The sequence below is a fragment of the Uranotaenia lowii genome, chromosome 3 (genome assembly GCF_029784155.1).
Source record: "Uranotaenia lowii strain MFRU-FL chromosome 3, ASM2978415v1, whole genome shotgun sequence".
Classification (NCBI taxonomy): Eukaryota; Metazoa; Arthropoda; class Insecta; order Diptera; family Culicidae; genus Uranotaenia; species Uranotaenia lowii.
In genome coordinates, this window is record NC_073693.1 from 239,463,201 (window position 1) to 239,469,200 (window position 6,000).

The window sequence follows — 6,000 nt, forward strand, 5'->3', positions numbered from 1 at the left end:
TTCTGGTTCAATGTTCCCAAACCAAAATTTGTATTTTTTTTGTCATATTTCGGATTCTGTATCAAGTTTAGGATTCTTGATTTTGAGTTCAAGTATAAAATTAGAAATGACCAGCTGCTTAGAAATCCAGGTTCAAATTTGTTTTTTTTAAATTTCATATCAATTTTGATTCATAGTTTTCGAAAATTAGATACCTTTTCAATATTTTGATAAAAAAAAATCTTTTCATGGGTTGATATTCGACTTTCAGGCTCATTTTTTTTAGTAAAATAATAATTTTCCAGACGAAAAAAAATGTTATTTGTTTTATAATCAGATTCAAAGTCCACAAACATAATTCTCATGAAAAATTGTAATAAAACAAAGCTTCAAAATAGGGTACTGAATTAAAAAAAAACTCAGAATCAGATTCATCATTCGAAATATAAACATATATATTCTAACTCAAATTCAATATTCAGATTTAAAATAATAAATTCAGATTAAAACCCACAATTTTCCACAGAATTTAAATTCAATATTTATAAATGAAGGCTGGAACTTGGCTTTTAAAATTCTGATCTGAAATTAAGATTCGGAAATAAAATTTTTGAACATTTCAGTAATCGTCTTTAAATACGGAACAGATTGATTTCTTATATTGAGTTCAGGTTCAGAATTCAGATCCAAAATGCAGGTTCAAAGTTCAAAATATGGTTTAAAAATCTAGATAAAAATATCAAATTGACTATTTTGTTGAGTAATTCAAAAGATCACAAACTTATGAATTCGTTTGTTAATTGAATTTCAAATTTGTAATCAAAGTTAGTTTGTTCACATGGTTTAGCTGAAAATCATAAATATAAAACAGATTTTGAGCTTATTCTCTTACCCTAAAATTGTTTTATGAATAAAAATCTAATTTTCATTTAAAAAAAATGGCTTGCACAGGATTATTATTATAGAATTGATTTCTAATGAAAAATGCTTGCTGATGAAGAAACATGTAGCTTTCTTAGTCTTAAACTTCTGCACAAAGTTTTACATTTTTCCAGTGTATTTTAACATTAATATTGATGTTTTTTTCAAAAACCAAATAAGGCCCTTGGAGTCAAAGCTCATTTCGATAAAAACACGTTTTCAAATTGTTTTGATTGGCCATTTTCCATATATTTTTCGAGAATTTGTATTTTTCTTTCAAATGCAAAAGTATGTTAAAAAAATTATAAACATACGAAAAAAATCATCGCATACAGTTTGAAATATGAAGAATTGTTTGGCATCCTTAACTCAAAATCGATCAGGGCTTCAAATTTTCAACTGAAATCATGAATTTGGATCTTGTTTGCAAGAACCAGATTTGAACCGAAAAATCTCAATCTTTTACTTTTATTCTTGAAAATTTGATTTATTTTCTTCAATATGGTTAAAATCATTCAATTTGCTCAAGAGTTTGGAAGATTGAGTTATTTTTATTTGAGCATAGATTAAGTTTTCTAGAGAAATTGAAAGCATTCCTAGAAAACTTATTTCAAGACTCGAATCAAATGAGCCTAATCTTACAGACTCTTGAACGAATTGGAAGAATTTAACCATTTTTTGCTAGGTACTTAAAGTTTCATTCTAAAAATTTAGCTTGGCTATTGAAGGTTTAGGGACGTATTTTCTAACGCTACGATTTAACCCTCTATTTTATTTAAACCCAACCCATTTTAACCCAATATTTGCTTCGCGTTGAAAAATTCACAGATAATTAGTTTTATGATTACAAACAATTTGTGTCCTACGAAAAACTTCATAGATGAGGCGGAGTTTTTTTTTACCAATTTTTTCAAAAATTGCATAAGCAGAGATGCTAAGGAACTTAACTTTCAGTACTTTTTGGATTATAGTTTTTACACACTTTAACCATTTTTTCCTTAATTTTGAAACATATCAACACTGATCCATAGCTATATTTTTATATGCTTTTTGTTAAAATTGGCCCAAAAATAACTGAGATATTTCAAATTATATGAAAAGTAAATATTGTACATATTCAACTGCTAGTCAAATATTTTTCAGTTAAATGGAATGATAGATTTTCATATTTTTAATCATTTAGTTGTCTTCTGAGCCGATGTCCGCAAGTTCGAGCCCAAGAGTAAACATCGAACAGAGTTGTACCGGATAAGTTTTTAAATAACGATCCGCCAACTGCAAATTTTGTAAATTGTGTAATATTCTTTTAAAGAAGTCCAATTTTGCATTTTATAAACGATTATGATGAAAAAATAGAAAATTTTCAAATCGTGTTGAGTTTAAACAACTAACTTTTGTCCAGCTGTATGAACTTAAACGGATACAGGTCGTATACCTGGGAATACTTCAACAACTCTAAAACCATAGACACTAGAGTGCCCCAAATGAAACGACTTTTAAAAAAGTTATGTGCTGCAGGCTAAAATTGATCCTAGGCCTAGTACAAGATCTCATGCCAAATTTGGGCCAGATCGGATAACGGGAAGAGGTCGCTCAGCGAGCCTCAAGTTTGTATGGGGTTTTGAGACATTTTGTTCAGGAGGAACATGAAGTCTTCGGATGAAATATTTGTCATAATTTGGGCTTCAAGAAAACTCGTTTTCAAAAGAAATCAGCCGAAGGAAACCAAAGTTATTGATGAAAAACTGGGGTTTCATGTTTCTCCCGAACAAAATATCTCAAAATCTAATGCAAACTTCAGGCTTGTTGAGCAACCCCTTCCCGTGATCCGATCTGGCCCAAATTTGACATGAGATCTTGCACTGGGCGTGTAGGATCAATTTTAGTCTGATAAGCACTTCACAGGTGTTTTACAGGTTTTGAATTTCCCATACAAATTTGGGCAGTCTAATAGACACATGTTTAAAATCTTTCCCTCAAGCTCTAAAATTGATATGAAAGTTTTAAATTTTTTTTCAATAATAATTTTTCTATTAATCATTTCAATAAGAAATGAAATTGAATTCAGGAGTGTATTCGAAAATTTCATTTTGACAATCTGTCGAGTGGTTTTTGAGATAGCGTCCGATACTGAAGTTCATGAACAATTTTTTTTTGGGAAGGATCGAGAAAAATCCAGAAAAGTCTCAGTGCGAGATCCAAAAACAGCTGGAAATCCATTATTCGACCAAATTTCACATGGTAAATCGTTTAAAAAGTCCTAGAGGACCTAATAGTGAACCAAGTTTTGAATAAAAGTGAAGATTATTGATTCCATGAAGTGAGAGGAATGTTAGAGGTTTTTTCAAAGCTAAATCCGAAAATATGAATGAAGGAAGTGATAAAAAAGTCAATTTTACTGACCGTTCATGGTAAAATAAACAAAATACGGTGGTCAAATCGTGTACAAAACATTTGGGCTGCTTGTGGGGAGATATTTTGAAAAATTTCGTAAAGGACAGCAAAACGAACTTTTAAGCGGTCACCTGGCAGGTTTCCAACCAGTAAATTTTCGTTGAAAAGTCTCGGCTGTATTTCCCGGAGATAAACAAGAAGAAAAAAAATTGAAAAATTTAATGCCGAGTACTTGAGGAGACTAACGACCTGTGGAAAATGCGAATTACTCAATCTACAATCTCAAAATACAAAGAAGACTGCCTCCAAATGCGACCGTTTTCTCTGCAAAGCACTTCAATACAATATTTATACTCTGTTTAAATTGGATCTGAAGTCGTGCCATTACGCAAAAACGGTGGTGGAGTGATAAAAAGTCAAATATTTTGTTTTTGTGCCAAAAGAGAACAATCGGTTGATATAACTTCTACCAAATTCAAAATTTTAATTTAGCAAACGTAATCAAAAATTGTCTTGATTTGGAAAAATGTGATTCAAAGTATACATTATAGATGGCGCCAATGTTGCCCAACAATTAAAGTCGAAAAATTTCTTCATTGGACGCTATCTCAATAACCACTAGACAGAACATGACAATAATTTGCATGTGTAAACATCACATTACTTGGTAACTTCGCTGAAATTTTCATCACTTTACATCCATGCATTCAAAAGTTATTCACAAAACAAAGTGTTGAATTTTTTTTCTAATACACTCCTTAATACCACTCCTTTGTACTTTTCATTTCTTTCCGTCCGTGTTATAATTCAAAATAAACTTTCCAAATATCAAAATTATTTTGTTTTTAAAAAAAATTCCACAGGAATTCGTCATTTTCACACTTTTTCAGACTATGGCTCGATGATTTTTTTAGAAGTGTAGCTAGATTATTGAATGAATCTCTGTCTGCGACTTTCTAACTCTTGTTTCTTCAACTTCTTACTTTGTAGCTGGAGAGGATGATGTAGAAATAGAATTTTTTTAATAAGATCAATATGTTGAAATATGTTTTACATCGTATTAGATGTATTTGAATAAAAACAAGTTTCCATTATTCGTTTTAAATCACAGGAATTTAAAACTTCGAAAAACTGTTCCAATTAGACACACCCTAACAAGCAAGCCACCAGCGAGATGAAGAAGGAAAAATGTTCAATGACTGACAGTGCGGAGGTGTTGAAAGGTTTTCTCGCAGCTTCTTCTGGCGGGCGATTGCTCCACCTAGTTCGAATCCGTCGAACCAGATTTTTTCACTCTTAAACCTCGCTCTGATAATGACTTTGAGCACTAGTTTCCATTCTTATCGGGATTTTATTCTAATTCACCTATCTGTTGAAATATTCACCTTTGTAAGGACGACTCCAGACCATCCGTTTCCCTGTTTCTAGCCCCGTTCACATGCTACACACATAGACAAAAACGGCTCTTTTTCCCCGAAGCTTGCGAAACTCCATCCGGAAAAATCCACCCACCACTTGGGAGCTATCAGTTTTCTACTTCCACAGCACAGTGCGATATCAATTTACATTTTCGCACACTTTCCATTAGCCACAGATTGCGCTGGCAGGAGTCAGAAATTTCTGTTTCCTCGCTTTTTTTTTTGGACTCGCCAATTCCTAGTTTCGTTTTCCCGTTTCCTTTTTCCACAAATCGCGTGAATCCCGTAAAACTTCCCAATGATAGCCCACTTGAAGCGCGCGCCTCACCCAATGTTGTAAATTTGCCCCACTGGGCCACTAAAACGCCTCACGAATCCAGAAACCAGGACGCTAAAACGCGAACCGTTCCCCGGGAGCCTGGTCTGTGTGTGGTCCATCCAGCCGCACGCCACAGGGAAAAGATGCTCAGATTTTCCTCACAGATTTCCGACCAACTTGTTAACCACCAGCCTGCAAGCCAAAAGTGCAAGGACAGCAGCAAGCAAAAGAATGCTGTTGCACACTTCCCCGCCCACACACACAGGTCCTCGATTTTTCACACACAGGTTTCCCTCCCAGACCGCGAATCTTCCTCACACCCGGGAACAACCGTCGTCGTCGGTGGCGGCGTAGGACATTTGCCAAGTAGCTCGTCGTCGTCTCTCGGAAGCAACCGTGGGACTGAAGAAAGGCTCCCGAGCTTCCGCCAAGGATGCCCAATTGTTGGAGCTACCACAGCCACTTGATGAGCCCCCATTCATGGTGGTCTTGGTTAGAGAGCCTCTCACATCTCTCAAATCCTTTCAAAAGAGAAAGAGCGAAAAGTAGGGAGCATGATAACAACCTAAATACAGACACATACACACCTTATATCCTCATTGATCCTTCTGGCGTTCTGTTAACCTTGGAAGGAAAACGAGCCAGCCAGCCACCCACACGCTCGCCTGCTTTAGCCACCCTAGTTTTCCACTTTTGTTTTCACTTGGCTATGTTAACGGAAATGGAATGGTGTTGGTGTTAGGTCCTTCCTACTGATGAATGGATGAGAACGGAAGAGACTGCTGTGCTGGCTGGCTGGCTAGCTGGGCAGCGAACACCTTGGCTTTGGCGGAAGTGCATCCATCGTCCGATTGGAACGGACTTTTGATTTTCCCTATCTTATCAGCATGTCAAGGAAGTGCATTCATTATATAGTTGGCACCAAATTTGCCAGAATCGTTATATAATTTTTCTCTTGTTCTACTGTGC

General features: G+C 35.0%; 1 protein-coding gene across 1 annotated transcript in view; it reads right to left on the reverse strand.

The window, feature by feature from the left end:
* The window catches only part of LOC129754620 (Kv channel-interacting protein 1), a 127,060-nt gene extending 121,640 nt beyond the window's left edge, over nt 1–5,420 (reverse strand). Inside the window, exon 1 of the mRNA XM_055750783.1 lies at nt 4,680–5,420. The gene's annotated coding sequence lies outside the window, so the exon portion shown is untranslated. The remainder of the gene's footprint in view (nt 1–4,679) is intronic.
* Nucleotides 5,421–6,000: the final 580 nt, after the last annotated feature.